The sequence below is a fragment of the Aedes albopictus genome, chromosome 1 (assembly GCF_035046485.1).
Source record: "Aedes albopictus strain Foshan chromosome 1, AalbF5, whole genome shotgun sequence".
Lineage (NCBI taxonomy): Eukaryota > Metazoa > Arthropoda > Insecta > Diptera > Culicidae > Aedes > Aedes albopictus.
The window spans coordinates 2,585,323-2,609,123 of record NC_085136.1 but is presented as its reverse complement, the minus strand read 5'-3'; the positions used below and the strand labels follow the sequence as shown (position 1 = coordinate 2,609,123).

General features: G+C 35.1%; 1 protein-coding gene across 2 annotated transcripts in view; it reads right to left on the bottom strand.

The window, feature by feature from the left end:
- LOC109406962 (homeotic protein Sex combs reduced) overlaps positions 1–6,170 on the bottom strand; it is a 40,847-nt gene extending 34,677 nt beyond the window's left edge. The window contains exon 1 of one of the 2 annotated variants that reach the window (XM_019679972.3): positions 5,605–6,170. The gene's annotated coding sequence lies outside the window, so the exon portion shown is untranslated. The remainder of the gene's footprint in view (positions 1–5,604) is intronic. The other variant, XM_062842885.1, reaches the window with a different exon arrangement.
- Between the last annotated feature and the right edge of the window lie 17,631 nt (positions 6,171–23,801).

The window sequence follows — 23,801 nt, the reverse complement described above, 5'->3', positions numbered from 1 at the left end:
AATTTTCTTGACTTCCGTATTTGCCACACGATACAGGGTCTTGTTCCATTTGGGCAGGTGAACCTATTTTGAGCACTTGCTACTATAACTAAGTCAATTTGATACCAACTTTGGTATAGGGTTAGGTACTGTGCGTATCTCACCGTTTGCGAACAATTAAGTTATTCGATATAAAACTGACTATGTTATAGCAACAAGTGCCAAAAATACGGCTTGCCTAATGGTCATTGGCAGAAAAAGCTATCACCCAGTCAACACACGATCGCATATGATGTTGACTAGGATGCAAAAGTGAAGGCGATATACGCACTCTTTACACGCGGTTAAATGGAAGCATGTACGCATATGGCCTCCACTTTAGCATCCTATTCAACATCATATATGACTTTGTGTTAGCTGGGCAGCTAAAAACTGCGGAAGTGCTCATAGAACACATAGCTGAGAAGCAGGCTTTTTTTCCAGTGCACACTGGGCCACAAGCGGGATCTAGCAAGTAAAAACCTCTAGCTTTCTGGGAGTACATTTTTTTGAGTTGGTGTCTTCGGAGACTTGTATTTATTTTACTTGTACTTTTATGTGGTGAAGAAAATTAGTTGGTAATTTTGCCGCATAGGTGGCGCTGCGATACTAACATTTTTATTTTACGTCCTAGAGGTTTCCCGTCTTCTGCAAAGTTGTAGAGCGTGCAAAAATAAGTAAAGTCGCCGAAGACACCAAAGTTGTGTGGCTTCAATTAACATAGTTATACTATAAACAGTAAAATTTACGTTAAAATCACGTTTTCATAGCTATTTTGAATGTTTATCGCAAAGTTATCAATTTTAAACACTTCACATGTGTTAATCAAAGTAGCCTGCGTCTGATCATACCAACTTTAAATTTTTCGGGACATTTAAAATGGTTTTTTGGGCAAAATAGTAAAAATTAAGGTACACCGGGGCAAGTTGAAACGGGTGGGGCAAGATGAAACAGCGGGTTAACATTATGTTTTCTAATGATGATAAATAGTTTGATCGCCATAACACATAGTTTTTGATTCAAACAATCTTTCAGCGAAGGACAAATTTCCAAATTGTATTGAAATCTATTTCAAAAGTTCGTGTTTCATCTTGCCCCACCCGTTTCAACTTGCCCCGGTGTACCTTACTATGACTTTTACTAGCAGTTTTTTTTTTCAAAAAGTTGCAAATTTCGGCAAAATTTGATGCTTGCTTCAAAATATACCACTCAAGATCTACTAAATCTGAAAGTTTGTTGGAGGTATAGTTTAGTGTTTTTGAGATACCTTGTTTTTAAATATTGATGTTTTTATACGTAAATTATTTTGAAAGAGAAGCAATTCTTTATTCCGGAGTTATCCTACCATTAGATCCACACGGATCACTTAAAAATTAATAGTTTTATGTTTACCCAACGCCTTAAATACTTTAAATTGACGTTTTGTGTCTTGCGCATCAATCTATTGAATCGAACGTGCACATATATGTATTGGTCTATTGAAAGAAAAAATATATAATGCTTTTTGATCCTGTGTGAGCGACTTACGTTAGTGCAAAGTTCCGGTAAACCAATCCATGGAATCAATAATGATTTTCTGTTAACTCAACGTACATATGTTTAGATGGATATTGATGGAATTATGAAAAAAAAACTTAGCTCATCCAATACCGTGTCATGGATTGGCACAGTGACTTAGTTAGTAAAGCACTTGCCCATTGTATAAGAGTGAATTCAAATCTCATCTTGAGCTTGTGTTAACTGAAAATAATAATTAACCACACGGATTGGTATAACGAAACATTGCACTTGCGTTAGTCGCTCACACAGGGCCAAAAGCCATTATAACTTCTTTCTTTCAACAGACCAATAAATATATGGGCACTGTTAATGCAATAAACTGATGCACAAAACAATTGAATACAAAACGTCAATTTTAAGTAATCAGGGCGTTGGGTAAACATGAAACTCTTAATTGAAAAGTGATTCGTGAGTATCTAATGGCAGGACAACTCCGGAATAATTAATTTCTTTTCTTTCAAAATAATTTAGATATAAAAACATCAATATTTAAAAACAATATATGTATCTCAAAAACACCAAATTATACCTCCGGCAAACTTTCTGATTTAATAGATCTTTAGTGGTATATTTTCAAGCAAGCTTCAAATTTTGCCGAAATTTGCAACTTTTTGAAAAAAAAAACTGCTAGTAAAAATCATAATAATTTTTGCTATTTTGCCCAAAAACCCTTTTAAATGTCCCGAAAAATTGTGAAGTTGGTATGATCAGACGCAGGCTACTTTGATTAACACGTGTGAAGTGTTAAAATTGATAAATTTGCAAATAACAATCAAAATAGTCATGAAAACGTGATTTTCACGTAAATTTTACTATTTTTAGTATAACTTTGTTGTTTGAAGTCACACAACTTTGGTGTCTTCGACGACTTTACTTATTTTTGTACGCTTCACAACTTTGCAGAAGACGGGAAACCTCTAGGACGTGAAACAAAAATGTTGGTATCGCAGCGCCACCTATGCGGCAAAATTACCAACTAATTTTCTTCACCACATAAAAGTACAAGTAAAATAAATACAAGTCTCCGAAGACATCAAATCAAAAAAATGCACTCCCAAAACGCTAGAGGTTTTTACTTGCTAGATCCCGCTTGTGGCCCAGTGTGCAGTGGAAAGAAGAAGAATAATGGAAATAACGTGAAAAAACATCATTCTTACGAAAAAGTATTGATGATGTGCAACAATTTGCACATACGACAGTTGATAGAATATAGTTGAAGCGACGATACAGACAATATTTGAGGCGGGGCTGAAAATCTCTTTAATAAAGACAAATCAATCAATCAATATTTAAGGTGAAACATAAAGAAATCCCATTGCATTTTTTCAGACAAACTATAGAGGCACAAGTCTGACGAACGAAGCATCGAACCAAGCCGCACTTGTTTATCCTGGCTTTGCTCACTTGCAAAAAGAGGCAGCTTTTCCAAATCGAGCACATTTGATTACGAATTTTTAAGATTGGTGCTCTAGAAAACGTGAGTAGGGATCCAAGTCGACCATTTTGGCAGCCATATTTGTATTCTCTGATGTTCCTCCTTAAAATTCAAAGTTTTTAGCAAGTATGATCATGGCATTGCTGCCCCATGTCCATGTTTGCTGGGTTTCCTATTTGGATGGGACTGTTGTGCGAATGGGGGCAGATTGGAACCTATAAATTTTGTCGCAGCTTATGACAGAAACCTTAGAGATACTTTAAGAAACATTTATGTTCCTGCTATACAGTGAATTCAGAGCGTTAATGATTAATCATAAATTTAATCATGATTAATGATTAATGATTAAGATTAATCAAAATCATTAATCATAATCACAAAAAAATCGCATTTAATCATTAATCATTAATCTTAATCACACTTTTTCTGCAATCTAATCATTAATCAGTAATCATAATCATAAGAAAAAATATTAATCAATCATTAATCATTCATCACCAAAAATGATTCATCATATAAAATATATGATCCAATTTAAATTGGTTCAAATGCTGTTCTAAGTAATATAATTTATGATTCTTTTTTCAAAAATTTCCCGGACAGAGTTACCTTTTACTTTTTAAACTTGAACAATAAATATATTTTAATCATTTCCAGTTTTTTGTGATTGATTAATCATGATTAATCATGATTTTTAATCAATGAGCCATTTTTAATCATTAATCATAATCAATAATCACAGATAAAACCAAATTTAATCATTAATCATAATCCTTAATCATCCTAAAAATCAAATTAATCATTAATCATAATCAATAATCACCAAAATTGGAATTTTAATCATCAATGATTAATCATGATTAAAATTTTTGTTAATCATGAACGCTCTGCAGTGAATCTAGTGAAATGTCTGGCGCAACCGCTGATTGATATTTCCAGACGTAATTATAATGTGAATCGTCAATTTTAGTGGAATTGCCTGTGAGGTCCCTAAACAATTTTTGATGGAAATTCCAGAAGAATTTGTAGTCAAATTTTCACAAGAAATAGAGATGTTTTTTATTCCATTTTTTCCTTGTCTCACTGTTTTTTCGTGATCTGTAATTTTATGGTCCCCTAAAAATGTGGGGACCCGAGACCATGCCCTAAATTCCGACCTGATCATGGCCACAGATTCCAGAAAAATAGTCAACTTCAACAACGATACAGTAACTAACATAATTTGGACATCTATATATCTTGAATCAAGTTGAAAAAGGTTACAAAAGGCATTGAAGTGTCCATTTATGACATTTCTTTGCTTGAGAAATTTGTTATTGTTTAAGCGTTTTCAATTTAAATGATGATGTGCCTGTACCAGTTATCGTACTACCTAAGAAGAACTATTTTTACAAAAATAAGAAGAAGACCGTCGAATGTCATCGATATGTCAAATGATTGATAAGTTTTCATACTTTACAGGAAAATATAGAAACGGGTCCAAAACTACTTTTAGTATTATTTACGGCGTGTGTCAATGATAGGAACCCTGTACCAATTATACACACCTTTGTTAATTTGGGTTCCACTTCGCACTATTCACATGCATTCCTTATGGGATTAGCCATAACTGGTACACTATGGCGAAATAGGGTGCAAAGAAGCCGGAAAATTAAGGAAAATGATTAATTTTTATCGTAATTTGAGCAAATTGTGAAGTTTGAATGATTGCTATCATCTTTTGTGAACATGATCTGTTGTTCACAATTTTTTTCTTGCTGATTAAAGATTAAAAATCGACTATGGTGAATTTGAGGTACTATAGCCATAACTGGTAGATTAAAAATCGACTATGGCGAATTTGAGGTACTATAGCCATAACTGGTACACTGAGCCTAGATATTTTAATGAACGGAAGAGACTTCTGTCAACATTTCAACATGATCATTATGTGGGACGTTCTATGCGGTTTATTGAAGTCCAACGTCACTTCCTCTAAGGGTCGAAAAGTCCTTTTGGTTCAAAAAACCACTCTTACCTCATAGATTGAGCAAAATTCCTCATGGCGAAGTAACGTGCTCGACAGGGCTCGCCTAAAAAATACTCGATATTTTTGCCTACCTTGGATACTTGCGACGGACAACAATATTCATCGTGAAATACATAAAATTGCGTCATTAACACATCACTTAGATGACCGTTAAACTTTACGGACATGCAACATGGACTATTCTTGATGACCAATTGCAAGCACTGGAGTGGTGACACATCGTGTTGTGAACAAGAGAAAAGAAAATATACAACTTGGCCCGGATAAACGGAAACACTTGCTGCAAAGCCAACTGTTCCTCTACTTATATTCCCAAATCATATGCTATGAAAATCGGATCAGCAAATAATTTGAACACTTGCACACTTTTTGGTAATCATGCCTCTCCGCTTATCATGGTAAGAGGCACTGCAATTAGTAATTGAACATATAATAATCTGGAATATTTTGTATCATAACACCACCAACTCTGTTTCCATGAATGAAAAATATGCAATTTTATTGGATGTCTTAGTTTAGTTTGCTTGTGTATTGAACTTGATAAGGCAGTTTGAACACTCACTTAATAAGTTTGAATCTTGAAGAATGATCCACTGATGGTCTTTATCGTTAACACAAATCAGCTCTGCGTATCCTTTGATGGCCAACGGAAATCTGATTCAAACCGTTGAGTACTTCCGTACTGAATTTTTGTATCACATAAGTTTTGTCAGCAGCTTCACATACTCCATAATCCGTAGTTTAGTAGTTTCTTCCAATCACTTCACTGAATTGCATTCTTTGCATATGAGATATATTTCGCATCGAAGAGCACATTCTCCAATAACTGTCTCACAATAAATTCATCAACATTGAAAATCTTCTGATGATATTCGAGATTTATTACACTTAAGCAGCATTCATTCACGTTAACCAAATCGAAAACAATCGGATCCAAAATCACCAAAAATCACTTGTTCTCTTGAAGTCGATTCGCGGAAAAATATACGTGTTTGAAGCGCCAATGTTTGAGTATGACTAACTACTTCACGGAATTCGCTATTTCATTCGACAGCATGTGGACGAAAAATATCACTACTCTCAACGACTGCCGAGTGTCGTTTGTGTGCACGTCTGGCATGCTTTCCATTGCCCGGCAGAGTAGAATTTCAGCACACAATCATGCACACGCCTGTCGTATACGTATAGCTCGAACATACATGCGAACGTTGTTCGTCGATTTGGAAGGAAAGCCACAAACATTATCAGCTGCACACGAAACTGCTAGGAAAGCCTAAAAATCTGTACATGCGAGCACATAGAAAGTCAATGTTAAATATTTTTTTTTTTCACTCGCTGTACTTTACGGAATGATTCGGTACCGTAAAATAGAGTAGGGTTTTAGAAATTGCTTTTAAAATGTATGGGTCAGACAGGATTTCAAGTTTTTCCCAAATACCATTTTCGTCGATTTTAGTTTCTCGTCACGTTGAGCATAGGGTAGTATTCGTGAAAACACGATACTTGCTTTAACCATAGGAAAGAGAGATGGCAAGAAACGAGAAAGCTGACATGAGTTAAAACACGCCCCTTCAGCTTTGATCATGGGAGAGGAAACGAGATACTTGTATAACTTGTTTCATCGATTTTGACACCGGTACAAGCGATGTGTTTGTAGCATGTCTTGTTTACAACCTGTAACCGAAGCATAAATTTTCTTATGGATAGCATTGATGACATAAATTGTTTCAAAGACTGTAATCTACATCATAATATGATTAGTCGTGTGCTATCCTGGACGATTGCTGTTGGTAAAACTTTGAGGTGCCGTGGGAATCGATGAAGGAGCTCATTGAAATGGATTACCATTCAATAGGGTGTTTACGTCTTTGATTGTGCAAGAGTTCAACAACATACTATTAACAGTCATATTAACACCAGTTGAATCAACCGGAAGAAATATGGTGTTTTAGTCCATTCATAAGAATATGAATTATCTACCTACTACCGAGAATGCGATAAGGCTTTAAATTTTGCAACGAAAATGTGGAAAGTGAGAATCGTGATACGATCACCAAAGTTGTTTAAATATTACCTTGGCAAAGATATTTACTTATGTTTGTAACAGTTAATACTAGTGGAACAACTGTTTTATGTCATCTTCATGCGATATCAGGTTTATTAGATTCATATTAATTGACTCATTACAATTAGAATGTGAAACACACGGTGTCAATTTTTAATAACGTTATGTACTTTATACAACACTTTCTAAATAAATGCTAACTATCCGTTACAAAAAATATCAAAGGAGTTAGGAGTTTTTGGTTTTTATTATAACTCGATAAATTGTACCAGAAGTTACATTCATTTGCTGTTCACTTGCTTCAGAAATAATTTAACAAAGTACATTGTGTCAGCTACTAGTGAACTAAATTCCCTACGGCGTAAATGTACAGGGTATGGCCAATATTTTTGGGATAGGCAACTTTTTTTCACCCACAAAAAAAATCGACATGCTGTAAATTTTCATAGAGTGCATCAAAAAAATCTCAAATTTTGACTGATTCTCAACCTATTATATGTGCATCATTGGTACAAATTTGGGCTCGATTGATTCATTTTTCGCGAAGTAAGAATTGTTCGAGTAAAACACTTTTATTTAGACAACTAATTTTTGAATTGTCATATCTCTGAAACCAGTGAACCGAATTGAATGATTTTTTTAACGTTTATCAACAATATATTGATACTTAATACGACGTTATAAAATGTAATATTTTCTCACGGCGAATTAAGTTATGCCGGGTTGAAATTTTCACCCATATAGAGGAATATAAGTCAAATTTACAATACGACACAAAAATGACTAAATGTGTTCTTTATTCAATCTTAATAGGCTGTAATATATCTGATTAGAGATAACTTGAGAACAGAAGTGGAAAATCTTTGGATATCAACACTTTAATTTATTGACATTGATGTAAAAAAATACATTTTTTCCAGAAAAATCCAAAAAGTGTCAATCCATGATAACTTTTTTCAACGTTTAAAAAGTAACTATGTTTTAATAGTTTGTGAAGCATTCACATATTGTTAGTGTACGTTCAAAATTTCATTCAATTCGGTTCACTGGTTTCCGAGATATGACAGCTCAAAATGAGTTGTCTAAAAAATAGTGACGGTTCTAACTTTGCGAAACATTAATGAATCGAGCTCAAATTTGTACCAATGATGCACATATAATAGGTTGACAAACAGTCAAAATTTGAGATTTTTTATGCACTCTATGAAAAGTTAAAGCATGTTGAATTTTTTTGTGAGAGAAAAAAAAGTTGCCTATCCCAAACATTTTGGCCACCCCCTGTAGATTACATTCTAATGCACGGGTTCCCAACCGGTGGTCCGCGGCCCCCTGGGGGGCCGTCAAGCCAGTATAGGGGGGCCGCGATGTTACCAAAAAAATTGTAAAATTTTTAATTTATTGTGTGAAAATTATACCAATTTTAAATTTTGAATATCGCCACCCCCAAAAGCCACAATTTGAGGAACAAATTTTCAGTATAAAACGCCTGCAGAAGAAAAAATTTCCGGCTGCGCCGCTATTTTTCAGGTACGACTCAAATTGAATGTCCATGACATAATTTTTACGAAATGTGAGTGTCGAATAAAAAAAAGTATCATTGTTTATCGAAAATCCCCCCAACAGTAAATTTTTGGTTACTCAAAAAACTCGGTTTCGTTAATTTAATTCATATTTTTTTCGTAAAAATTTTCATTGGGCCGCAGATGTTTTGTCTATTCTTAAAGGGGGTCGCCACCTCAAAAAGGTTGGGAACCCCTGTTCTAATGCATAACCTACCGGACACAAAAAAAATCTTGCCAATATGTGGGCACGTACAGTGTCATCTAATTTTTCATACAGTGGGTTTCTTCATTTTATTCTTATATTCCAGCTGAAGATACTGGAGTTTATATATTCATAAAATTTTAGCTGAATTTTAAATAGTGGCAGGATTTGCTGAGAAACTTAAATAGTTTTTGCAATAGTTCTTCAAACTACATATAAACCATATATTTTATGTGTAAATACTTATTTTAATGACGTATATATTCATTGAACTCTTATATTCTCAACAAAATAGGGTATTGGTTCCCTTATTAAGCATGTGGCTCCCATTCTCATCATACGAAAAACAAAGGATTGAAGCGCTGTTTGTTTTGTTTCTTATTTTTGTATTTTTTGTTAGAAGTGAGTACCCATGAAAACAAAAAGAATGGAATCAATCGGTGCCGTAATCGCTTGTTTTCGAATAGGATGAATATGGGAGCGTGAGATTACTGATGGCCTACATACCCTATATAAAATCTGTAGTATTCCAAACAAAATTGAAAAATGAATTATGTTTGTTGTATAAAAATGCAACGTTTTCCTTACTGAAAAATTTCTATATTTACGAATTCTTTCTATAAAAACCGAAGTATTTACCGCACTTCTTAAATTATACTTTTATTTTTCAGCTCATTATCATTATAAACATTCACATGGTCATGTGGTTAATCTACGGCTATTTAACAAGACCAGCAAGTTTTTCACGTTGAAAATTTCCTGGATTTTCTTGTGAATTGAGTACGCTAGTTTACAGCGTTTTTGAACTCGGTAAGCTGATGATCTCTTTTGGTGTGGAATCATTTCCTGAGTTCGAAAACGCGAATGAAAAAAATACAGTAGAGCGGATTTTTTTCCGACTTTCCATACAAGGTTGATGATTTGAAATCGATTTTTGTTCTATTTTTAAGCGAAGTCGCTCACTTCACACATTTCATTCTCCGTAATCAATGCTCCGATTATTATTTTTTTAACCCAACCTACATTTAATAAAAAAAAATATTGAAAAAAAAACAGTTCTTCATTTATTTTTGGAAGTTTTGCTAAAATTTAAGGAGATCGTCCCTAAAACTCGCCAATATCTTGAATTTCATCAATCTGACGAAAAACCTGCGTTCAGGTAATCGATATTTATTCAGCTCTCAAGTTATCCCTTTCGTGACGAACCATCACAATTGTACTGTTGAGAAATGACAGGTTTGCTTATTTTTTTCATTTGTGTTGGTTTTTGTTTCAAGTGTAGAATTAACATAAGTTAAAATAAACAGAAATAAAAAAATTGTCTTTGTTTCGTGTGAGGTAAACTGTTTTCATAACTGAGGTATTGTTTACTCTTGTATGTGTTGAAACAAACTTTTGTTTACGTTAAATGTGAAATTAACCACACCAAATTAAACACAAAGTGGACCAAAATCGTAAAACATGTAAAAGTTTTATCTTTCGCATATTTTTTTATTTCCAATTTATCTAGGTAGTCAAAGCTAGAAATTGAAAAATATAGAGTTGTTCTTCCAAATTAGGAACAACAATTGTTGTTTTGTTGGGAAATCTTAGAGTTCTGGAGAACTAAAGTTGAGCGATTTGTATGGGGATTTCACTTTTTTTGCGCTCCCGAAAGGGTTATGGAAAAAGATTAAAAATTGGTTTAACAAAACGCAAGATATTTGAATTTTAGTTAATTTTGAAAACTCAAATACTGTTACACCTTATTTTTTTTGAACCACGGTTTCGAAATGAGCGTTTCATTTTGTAAACTAGTGCCAGTCTTACGTTATGCATTTGCTCGACAAACTTTATGTGATAAATTTTCGCCTCGTATTGGAAAATTCATCCTTTTGCAACTCGTTACATAAATAACTATTTGATAAAAGGAAATAATTCTCTTGCTCAAAAATTCGAGAAAACATAGCGTTTAAAAAGACTAATTAAATCGCATTGGTCTCTGGATAGGGTAAGTGTACCAGTTATGGGAAAAGTGGTTCCCTTTTTGGCCATAGTGAACATTTAGATAGCTTTCAAGTTTTAAACTATTATGAGAGTTTTTGACTATTAAAACTATAGTAATTATGCATAATTTTGAATTATTTCAAATAACCACAATGGTCAAAAAGGGAATCACTATGGCGACGAATGGTACACTCAGCCTAACTAATCTTCTGATGCGAGGTTATACAAGATCAACAGAGACCTCCGGAATGCTTAAATCTTCCACAAGTCCTAAAATGTTTCAGCAGATACAACTGATAGCAATGATTTGAAAGAATTGCAATACAATTTATGCATCAGAGTAAAAAAAATATTTCGATTTTAACAAAATTTCCAACAAATATCAATTGAATCATCATCCAAAATCAAAACATAGTGATTACTATTGTCTCTTTCTCGCATTAAATGATTAGAAACAAAATATAAAAAACGTTTGATAGGCACCGGTAGACATGCGCAATGTGAATTCTGTAACAAGTGGGCGTTTTTATTTGATATCGGAACGAAATGCAATAAGACGCGAATGTCGGAACACTATCCTCGATTGTCAATCAATTTGCAACAGTTTGAACAAATAAGTATGACCTTGTTCATCGCTGAAAAATGTGGTTTGACACTGCAGTTAAAGCCAAAATTGGTCTACGTTAGATGTCAGTTCTACGTAGACTTTATGAGTCGTTCATTAAATGCGTAAAGAACAACAATACAGTTCATGAAAACGGCTTCCAATTGATTTATATATATTTGTAATGCTTTTAAGCATATTACCTAGGTATATGGCCCATATAGCCACAGCTGCAAAGGCGGAGATATTCAGCATGAACATGCTGAGGTTGACGGATTTGATTACCGGTCGGTCCAGGAACTTTTCGTACAGGAAAATTTCCTGGACTTCCTTGAGCATAGGGTATCTTTGTATCTGCCACAGGATGTATACATATGCTAAATGGTCATTCTCAGAAAAAACTCGTGGACATTTGGAAGAACAACTCTTTAACTTCCGATTTCTAGCTTTGCCTATTTAGAAATCAGAAATAAACAATTTTGTGACTAATTCTCTCTTTTCTCAAAGAGATGAACCAGCTGGAGGCTAAAAGTCTGCGTAATAAAGCGAACTGAATTGAATTTTTCAATATTCACGTGCTAAAATTCCTTCAAGATTCTTCTCAGCAAGTTAGTTTGAAATTCCGTCAGGCTTTTCTTCGATTTTTAAGAGGCTTTTTTAGACTTTCTCCAGCAATTTATCCAGGAATACCTGCTAAGATTTCGCATGATTTTTTCTCCGAAGGTTTCGCTGCAATGCATTTTTCATAAGTTTTCTCCAGAAAATATTTTTACAGATTCTTCCTCGGGTTCTCAGGAAATGGTTTAGGAATTTATAGAGACATTTCACTTGAAATATACAGCGGATCACTCTGAAATTTCAACGGTATTTCTGAAGTTTGCTTTTTTGTGAGAAACTTATTTTTTGAAAGTTACTCACCAAATTCGTACTGAAAGAAAGGAATTGTTGCAAACATTCTTCAGAGAAACATTTTGAAAAGTTTCTCTCCAGTGATTGTGACATTTTGAAAATAAATTATGTAAAATGACATATACAGCAACGATAACTAACAAATTTCGCATAAAATCTCATATATTATTCGAACTGGTTAAAACTCGCAGGTTCAGATGGTTTTGGCATTCTGAATCTATTTGTGATATGGGACTTTTCGTAAACAGCGAGAACCCGATTTTGTCAGATCCTGGTTGCATTTTGAGCTGACAAAATCGGGACATTTTTTTTTCTCGTGTTTGTTTAGGAGAGTGAGTGAGATAAAAGAAAAAGCTGACACTGACTGCGCATAACTGCGCTAAGAACGAAAAATTTGATTTTTACTTTAAAAAGTTGTAATGGAGACGCATGGTTGCGGAGTCATGAAAAAATTATGAGTTTTATTTTATAACGTTAAGATATGAAATATCTTTTGAAACTCATGTTCAGAATACAAAACTCATTATGGTGTACTGATATGTAGCATTATCATTAAGGTAGAATGGATAGGGGAGGCTTATAACCTGTTGACTGTCGCTAAATCGAACTCTCGAGACAGTATCACGTTGGTGCTGTGTTCCACAAGTGCATTTTTAGGAAATAAGGAAATACAAAAGAGCGACAATTTAAAGGCTAAATTTTGTGAAAGACTTTTTTTTTCTAGATTGTATTTATCATCAAATATGTAGTTTACCTATTGGTTTAAGTATAATGAAAGAACGGGATTCTTGTAAATGTAAAAGCGAATGTACCTTGCATATATGCAAATTTATGATTTTATCAACTAATCATGCTAGTGTTACTGTACCGTATTGGAATAGAGATGGTGAAGCAACCAAAAGCCACCACGCACACTGAACAATGAATTTCTATTATTTGTATAGCAGAGGAATACTTCTGTTTTGTTTGTAAGTAAGCAGTCTAGCAGTATAAAGATAAACCGCATGAACAGGTCGCATTGGGTCAGGTAAAGCTAGCGAGAATTGTACAGAAATGTAAGTACAAATTTATAGTCTGTAATTATAAATGATTTATTCATCTGAAATATATTTTCAGCTTTAAAGCTGCTAGTAACGCAACTAAGAGACTGTGCGATTTCCTGAACTACTCCAACAATACTAGGTTTCATTTGCTAAACGATCTTTTCGGCAATTCGATGATATTTACATCAACAGTGGTTTAGTAATAAAGTCACTGAAATGGTGAACACAGAGGAACAGACGTGTCACTTTAAACAAATTGCGATTGAAATAATTGTAACGATTACATAATTGCTCGATTCCATTCAAACAGCCAATCAATGTCAATGTTTCGCAAATCCCTAACTGCTGGCGGTAGTGAACAAACGTCAAACAGGAGAAAACATAATGTGAGCGCCATGTGAGCGTACGATTTACGTACCGTCAAATGGGGTAACTTGCAACACTTTTCGACTTTGAAGCAATATCATTGAAAATCTAAACATTTGAAACATCCTGTGAAGCATCGTGTACGCTAATTACCCCGAGTAGAATACTATGCAGCACTTGGTTTACTAAAATACGTTGCCACCTAATCAGGAGGTGCGAAATACATGCTTGTTGCAAGTTTCCCCATCTGTGGGGTAACTTGCAACATAGGACATGAAGCTAAGTTAGCTATCATTAAACAGCACTAACATTCTAGCACTTAGTCGTATTGTAAAATTTTGATGTTATGCATGAAACATACCATGAAAAGATGTACACTAACCAATTGACATATAATTTTTCATGAAAGGATTGGTAGCTATTGCAAGCGAGAGTATATCTTTTAGGAACAGGTCTCACGTCTCTCAAACACAAAATATATATGATTCTCTTGACTTAACACTCATTACAAAATATCAACAATGATTATTGTCATTTCTTGAAAAGGTAGAGTGAGTCATCTTCAAGTAGTTTTCAGTTTGAAGTGGTGTTTGGCAATTTCAGCTAAATTAACATGATTGAAACACATCTATTCTACTTTTTAAATTTCAAACTCGCTAATTTGGGTATTAAACTGAAATAGTTTACTCCATCTAGGTTCAGACTTGATATTGGTGATTGCTTTCCAGCGTTCATAAACAAAAATTGAACTTTTATGATGATGAAACATGAATGAAACTTCAAAATGTGGTATTTCTTAACAATGTTTGAAGGTCACGTGCAAAAAAATGTAGAAAATGAATTGTCATTTGAAAATGAACGCGTTACGTAATCAATAAATGATCAATTTCGGTTATTTCTGTCAAGTATATCGTGAAATGAAGATAAATAATAGAAGGTTTCGTCAAATTCAACCGTTGCAAGTTACCCCATAGTGGTTGTCGAATATAATAATGATTTTTTACATTACTTAGTCGATAAGTTTATCAAACTTTTATCGTTTAGCTAAGCTTACTATTAGGTACCCTAACTGCAAGCAAGGTCACCAGACTTATCGCACTTACCATAAGGGAGAGGTCAAGCACGATTTTCATACTTGTTTTTATGGCATAAAATGAGCAATCCGTTTTAACAGTGTAGCTAAACCATAAACAAAGAAACAAAGCTAATTTTTATACTAAATCGATCCTTGATACACATAACCTCTATAACCGAAATAGTAGGACATACTAGTTTTTATTATTATTAAAAAATGCTTCTTATTTAGTGTATGTCATCGTGTTGCAAGTTACACCGCTGTTGCAAGTTACCCCGTTTGACGGTACTACCGATTATTTGAACTATCCGTTATTAAGGCCTGAAGTACACAGGGTCAAATATTTGACAAGGAAAGAATTCAAGAAACAACATCAGATTGACACCAATGAAAATTCGATCGAGTCAAACAAGATCTTTGAGCATTGGTTTCTTTTTGGACAAATATTTGACCCTGTGTACTAACAGCTTAAGATGGGAAGGGAGTAGAATAAGATGTCTGTTAAGAGCTTGTATTGCCAATTATTTTTCTACATGACACATCATTGCGTAAGGTATCATCCAAGGTATCGTCATTGTTATTTTTTCTATGTGACAAACGAAGGGAGTGGAGAACGTATGGCACTAAAACTATATTTCAAAACAAATAAACATTATGCTGACTTATTTCATAAAAGCTATTCATCTTTTTAATCAAAAATAAGGTTATTTTCATACTTTAAACCTACTTTTATACAAAAACTATGCAAGTTATGTAAATTTTGTTGCCAGATATAGATTCAACGCACCAAAATTATCTGAACATGTGGGTTTTAGCGCTACTGAAAAAAGTTTTAGGTTTTGTCCGGCATTTGTAAAGAGCACTGCCACTGTGCCATGACGTGAGAAATTCTAACATGAATTTCAGGAGGAGTGCCAAAAGGAACCCTCGGAAAATCCATAGAAGACGCTCTATAAGGAAATCTGTAGAGAAATTATGGAAAAATCACTTGAGCAATTCCTGGATAAATTGTTTGAGAAATTTCTGAAGGAACAACTTAAGGCATTCTTAGATTTTTTCCCAAGCGGATTCCCAGTGAAGCTTCTAAGAATTCTAAGAGTAAATTCTAAAGGAACCACCACTACAGAAATTTCTGGATGCATCCCTAGAGGAGTTGCTGTAGACATTCTTGGGAGGGGTCCTACAGAAATACCACCAAGAGGTTCTGAAGCAATTTCAGCTCTAGTTTCTGAAAAGAACAGAAGAAAAAATCCTGGAGGAATGTCTAAAAACATCTTATGGAAATAAATAATATAACACTCATAGAAAAATCACATCAGAAATTCTGGAATCGCAGCAAGAATTTGACACGAATGCACTCTTAGTGTAAAATGTCATAAATTAAAAAAAGCAACAAGATTTTTTTAGAAATCATGCCACAGATTCGTACACGCTTTTCAGTAGCAATTCTGTGGGAGAAAAAAAAAGCCTGCATGAAATCTCTTGAAGAAATTTTAGGGAGCCCCCAAGAGAATCCAGACAGCAACTTCTGAATATATATATGCAATGGCATACGTGGGACCACGTCTTTGTTTTGTTCTGTTATTTTCACCCAAGGAAGGTTATGAGGCAAAAAACCTTGATAAATTGAGATTTTTTGAACATCGATTTTTGATACATATTGAACGGGGACCTGAACTTGGAACGCCAAAAAACGCAGAGACAGTACAAGATTTGCCGGGGACAGCTAGTTTATTATAAAATGGCAATGCCTCAACATGCTTAGTAGCGTGACGTTACAACGTTGTAACGTCACGCTACTCATTCCCATTTTTAACATACTTTTCCGATGAAAACTAACTGTTTATTAGATCATGCTTATTGGAAATTTTACAAAGAATCCGAATATGCAAAAATATTTGAGGGTTTATGGTCGAATTTACGAGTTATAGTAAAAAATCTGACGAAAAAGGCGTCAAAACATTGTAACGTCATGGTAGAATGTGTCTTGTTTAGAAACTGCCAACTACCAATATATCACCAATTTAGTGTAAGTGTAGCGAATTATGAAAAGAAGGAAAAACACTAGATGGAATTAATGGCGACCAATCTGCCAAACAATTCTGTAAAATAAAATCATTAGAGACAACAGCTTATAAATTGAAGAAGGACTCATCTCCTATGCAATATGGTCTCAAGTACACAGGTAAAATATTTGACAAGAAATGAACTAAAGATCAAACATCTGTTTGACACTAATGAAACTTCGAACGAGACAAACCAGATGTTTGAGTATTGGTTTTTTTTTGGACAAATATTTGACCCTGTGTACTAGGACTTTAAGCAGTTCGATAGCCAAAAAACTCCTCAATAAATGAACCTAGAAGCACAATCTCCCGCGAAAGGAAGAAAAATGTCAAATTCAAAAAGTTGTCTCAACAAATATTGAAAGGCTAAATCATTCTGAGTCTGACTCTCTTCTTATTCACCTTACTAATATTTACCTGATATGTAACACCTACTAATTTGTGGTACATTGTCTATATCAAATATAAACAAAAATGTTAGTGCGAGGTTATGACGAATAACTCCCCTTCTCTTTTTCCCTCATCGCCTTATGAAAGTTTAGGGCACAGGCAAACAGACATAACACTCTTCAAAACAGCTTTACACATGCATTTAACGATCAATTCAAATTTCATTTGATTTTCGCGATCCTTCCACCAGAAGTGCTAGTGTTCGATCGCTTTGACGTTTGCTAGTGTACACGTTGCTGAATGAAGCAAGCGAAAATTACATGCGATTTATGTAATAGTGTGCGTGTTAGACAAACGTCAAACCGAAATCCATCATGACCGACAGTGTCTCGCGCGGTTCTACCATCAGATGGCAGTGTGTTCATGAAAAACACACCGGGCAAAAGTTTTTGATGAATTTCCTGTAAGAGTTACGTCTGTTTGTCTGTGTGTAAGGCAATTTTCACCATTTTTCGACACTCCCACCCCCGTTGTAAGATTTTTTGTATGAAACCCTAAGTATTTTTGAATGACTCAAAAGATTTTTCAAACCCCCCTCCCCCCATAAACCCTTACGTAATTGATGGACAGCCCCTTATTGATTGGTTTCTACTTATCAGAACAAAGGCTACAACAAACAGTCGGCCTACTCCGACGTTAATTTTAACTATGTTAGGATAATTAATCGCACTCACTTCCTCCACAACCATGCGTCTCCTTTGTGACCTGATAGCTAGCCTGATAGCATTGTTTTTGCTCGCGCTTAGCGTAAAAATGCGCAAACAGTGACCAGTAGTGACTACACTACCTCAGATCCGGAAAACGGTGTCGTTTTCTGTTGTTTACTAAAGAAGTATATACATTTTAAAATACGAAATATTGTCACAATATCCAAATATTCCTAAGGCGCCGTCACTAATTACGTAACGCTCTTGGGGTAGGGGGGAGTACAGCCGAGCGTTACGACCCATACAAAAACTTTGGGGTTTTCATACAAAAAAGCGTTACGGAGGGGGGAGGGGGAGTCGAAAAATGTCGATTTTAGCGTTACGTAATAAATGATTGCTGTCTAAGTTTTTCAACAATCTCGTGCAGAAAACTCATAAAATAAAGATAATAAAAAAAAGTTGATTCACTATCACAAAATCTTAACTTTGCAAAAAATTACCAAGACTCAATTTATGACTAAATGACATGAAGATTTGAAGTTTTCTTAGTTGAAGTATTAAAATTAGAGAAACATGTTAGATGAATGAAAATACGGAGTCATTTTTTTAGGTTTAGGCCGGTTTCCGACCACTGTGCGAGATCGCTTGGGTCACTTCTAGTGGACGATCTGAAATCTTTTCCTGCAGCAATTACGACATCGTTGGCGATAGTAAATTGCACTCCTAATGCGGAAAAGCTGGGGACGTTCTGTGTGGTATTACATTGCCAAGTTGCTCATTGACGTCAGAATATGTCGCTATCAGTGATCAACAAAATTAGCTTTTTCTGCACTATTATCTATTCTTAGATATGCTATTTCGTATATTTGGACCCTCTGAGGGGTGGGCTTGGGTAAATTTTAGAATGAGTAAATGTTTAGAATGAATTACTTATCAAATAAACGATTGAATAAAAAGTTTGTCCGACATTGGATTTGTTTAAAAATTGAAGAAAAAAATCCTAACAGATTACCTGAGTGGTCGAGTCGAAAAACTGCTGTGAATTTAGACTTTATTATTATTGTTGACATCTGATGTGGCTTCAAAGTTTTAATCAATTGTAAAGTGGACATTTGTGACTGGAAAGTTGTAATAAATCCAAAAAGATTTTGGTTCCGTATTATTTCTGTTTTACGCATAGGAAATTCTATAGTTCAACCCCTAACCTTGATGTCTAACAACGCCAATACTTTTAGCTTTTCTACGTTTCGTCTTCTAGCATTTTTTTTTACAGATTTTCTCAATTCATCATGATTTGTTTAGTTCGTTCCTCTTTTTACGCAACACGTGAAGATCTAATTGGAATTGAATTTCTTGTCCAACTTGGGAACAGGCCCAACGCATCCTTGCTGATGCAATATTATCCCTGCAGGATAACAATGCTAGTGACCCATAGATGGCTCGTACAATAGGAATGCAACTATGATTTATCCTCTTTGACCGATTTATGATGTGTGAAACAGAGTAAGTTTAAAATGTATCAAACTGAAAATAATGTTTATGTTGTGATGTCTCTTCAAAAAATCTATTGATTTTCTTTATCCTGTTCGTGGTGAATTTCGCTTTCGTTCGATCATTAATCTCTTAGAAAGAAATTGCAGAATGTCAAATTATTCTCTTCCACTGAAGGAGAAACGTGGTTGAACATTTTTCGGCAGAATATCGTGTATGACTGTATAGGCATTCCAACAACCGTTCGCTCCAATTCCAATGAAGCTGCTGTCATGTTTAGGTTCAGACTGATTGTTTTTATTGAAATATTTTTGCGTGTCGGCAAGCGAGCTCGCAGACTGTGTGGCTTTTTAGCACCCATTCTTGGGAATGTTTACATAGGAAAATTACAAGTGCGATACGGGCGTTGACTAGAAAATTCATTAATCAACTTGTCAGCTTGGTAACCTTTTTCAATCGAGGGAAATTTCAACTCAACACGTCTTCAATGTTGCTAGGGATATTTAAAAGTGCATTTTCGCTATTTGCCTTTCTTGTTAATCGTGAAGGGTTGAAAGGCTTTAGCATCATATGAGAATGAAGATATGTAAAGTGTGTGGCTTCAAATCACTTTAAAAAAGGAATCGCCAAGTTCGAATAAAAATCGTTCAGATTTATAAATGGAGGAAGTAACTTTGGAATTTTTGAGCTATTTTGTGGCAGGGTCTCAGATTCTGTTACACTTTTGCTTCTTAGGAAGATGCTCATCACAAAACTATCACAAACAAAGTTTACATCAAGACAACATCATTCGTACTTTTCTTTCATTGAGAGTTTTTCTCCAACAAAACGAATAACTGTACATAGGCAACTTTAACCCTACTTGTGCGTTGAGGTCATTATAACGCAGACACGAATGCTGAGCATGCACGACGTCAGTGGGCTGAGCCTTGGCTAATGCACGAAGAAGGTTAAAGAGGAATGGAAAGAGTTTTCTCAATAATTTGGGCCCGTACAATAATTTGAGATTCTCTAGATGGAAATAAGAATTGCGAAGACGAGGGAGTGGTTGAAGAGTTGACCCGTTGATATCAAATAAAAATCAGTTAGACACAATCATCGCTAGGTGGATAAATCCGTTTTTTTTGTTATCGAATTTAAAAAACACAACTCGAGCGTTTCATGCCAGCCTGTCGTCACGCATCATCGAGGATATCAGCATTTTGAGCTACCTATCGAATATAAATCACATTGCACTACCTTCGAAGTGGAATCCCAAAACTAGTGAATTCGGTTAAAAAGTAGATACGCTGAGAGGCTCGAAAAGGTATGCTAATAAATAACAATAATTTGTTGAAGTTTATAATTTATTTCTTTATTTTCATCGTGCATGCTTGCCGCTGACTTTCTCATATTTATAGCTAAATGACAGAGCAACGACAGGTAAAGCAGTGTATCTAATCGTTGGAGGCGCTCAGGAAATTGTCGTATATTTCTTTGGCCCACAACACTGATGTCGGTCCTACCAAAACTGAAGTCAAAGGAGTTCCAAAAATGCCGGCTGTGCTGAGCCCTAGCGTTCATAGAATTCTTTCTGGTGGTGATACATTTCAGCGTGAATGAGCAATAATCGGTGTCCACTGTCTTGTGCTTGTTGGTAGCTCAAAAACTAAAACTATACAAAGTAATACGCTTGTGAGGTGGAACGGGAAGACGTTGTGTTTAATTCATTAGGTCAAAATTATTTGATATATAATTTATTGCGCTTGAGAACGCGTCACACGACATACGAAACCATAGACTCGAAATGGTAAACGTGTGCGCCTGTACGTAACCCACAGTGGGAACAGTCACTAATTTATATGGGAAACGTTTCCAAATTTGGATAAATTTATACCTTTTTAAGCTTTGCTTTGACGGTTTGTGGCTGATTTTGTGATTTATGAATAAGAGCAAGCTTTTATCGCATTGTATCCTCTTGGCCGCCTTAGTGGGCCATATTGAGTTCCAATTGGTCAACATATTCTCGCGAGGAGCGTAGATTGCACGGTGTCTGACTTTTGTTTTGTCCAGCAGTCATGACTATTAAGCTGCTCGAGAACGCAAAGTGGCTGAGATATCCAGAGGAAAAATGAGAAAATTCAAATCAGAAAAAAATGATTAAAAAGCCGACCCGTTGTTCTTGCGCTTTTGTGGAGAACGCAGAAGGAGATAAATCTTACGACATGGTTGAAATTAATTAGAATTCATCTTCTCTGTTGTTTTAGTTGTTCATGCGCTGATTCCGTTTCAGTGAAACGGACTCCTTTTTCGCAGCTCATGGCTTCACGACGTATCAAACGTATATATTTCAACCCGTGTGTCAAGCAATGCCGGCTCGCTTTACCCGATCGTTGCTGTGTGTTGAAGAAATGAAAATTTAAACAAAGTCAAAGCTGACTTTTTGATGAAAAGGTAGCTGATAACGATCACATTTAGTTTAAAGTATACGGTCATTAAATTTTTTCAATTTTCAACCACTGGTGTTGAATATGATTATTTCACTCTGCAGGGCGGCTTTTTTGTAGGTGAAATAAGATAGTGAGATCCGCACTAACTGGACAGTAGAAGGATGGCTAGCGTTGAACTTATGGATCATGTTTCATGGCTACCAGACTTGGTACCGGTTTGGTTAGGATTACGATCGATGTGAAGAGACAATATTAGGTGCATTCGCAGGCTAAGATAACCAACAATATCTTGGATTTTTTTCTTGTTTATTTTAATTGTTTACTTTTGAAACAAAATGGCCGCAGCAAGAATATCAGCATAAAATCTTGGTGGTACCTAAAAAAAACAAAAACAAAAAATCTGGAGGAATTCCTAAATGTATCCCTAGAGAAAACGCTTGAGCATATCTTAAAGGTATTCATGAATTAAAGCCTAGAGGAACCTTCTTAGGAATTCCTGGATAAATTCCTGGTGAAATCAAGAGCGGAATTTTACAAGAGAAATTCCTGGCAAATCCCCAGCAAGATTTTATTTGAGGAATTCCAGCAGGAATTTTTAGGATAATGCCAGCTGCAGCTCTTGGATGAATTCTGGGCAGCAATTCCCGATGAATCCCAACAGAATTTGCTTAAAGAATTTTACCATGAATTCTGGAGAAATTTCAGGCATATTTTCTGAAAAGACATTGGAAGAATACCTGCAAAAAAAAAAACAATCTAGAAAGGCATGTCAGCAGGAATTGATCGAAGAATCACATCAGAAATTCCAAAAGAAATGATAGTAGAATAACTGGAGGAATCCCAGAAACAATTTTTAAGGAAAACACGAGAAGAGTTCATGAAAAAAATCGTTGGAGAAATCCCTGGAGTAGTCTCTGAATGAATTCGTAAAAGAATCTCAGCGTGAATTGCTTGAGAAACCGTCGCTGGAATTTCTGGATGAGATCTGGTAGAAACTCAAGCGAGGAAATTTCAGCAGGAATTTCCGAAGAAACTTTTGTTACTTCATAATGGTCACTTCACTGTTTTTGTTTTGATTTGAACAACATAATTCTACAATCTCTTATTTGTTTAGAGAACAGGTTTTTGGTTATATGTGGATGTGATTCAATTTGGACCATTCACTTATTCGGAATATCATTATTATTATGGTTCTAAATAATGAGAAAACAGAGAAAATCATTAACCATTATCACTGCTGCAAATAAGTCCTGTTGTAACACACAAAATTTCACGTTTCCTTTGTTGAAATCCTGTGAGTATTCATGAAGAACATATCATTTAGCATTGCAACATGTAGAAAATCGAACATTATTATCGAAATCAACAGGAGATCATTAGTAAATAAACAGAATAACTACGGATCGAAAATCGATCCTTGCGGTACTCCAGGTTTTATTTCTAAGAATGATGACAATTCCGTGTTGTGAAAAATGGTTTATATGCTAACCAATCCATATAAGATAAGATGACGAGCTTGGTGGTCTAGTGGCTACCGCTTCTGATTCATATGCAGAAGGTCCTGGGTTCAATCCCTGGCTCGTCCCTTTGCTCCTACTTTGTATCTTTCTATCTACTTTCTCTCTCACTCTCTCTCTTACATATACATCTCATGTATTCGTACACCCTTATTTCTGGATTGCCTGTTCGGTACTTTTTTGACGAGATTATAACAGCAGTACGATCTCGGTAGTTTCGGTAACCGATTTTACTGAGGTTCAGTAAAACAACTGTCAAAACCGTATGGAAAAGGTAAACAATGCATTTTTGCTGAACGAGTTCGGTGCTCAGCAGTTTTAATCTCGTCAAAAAATTACCGAACTCG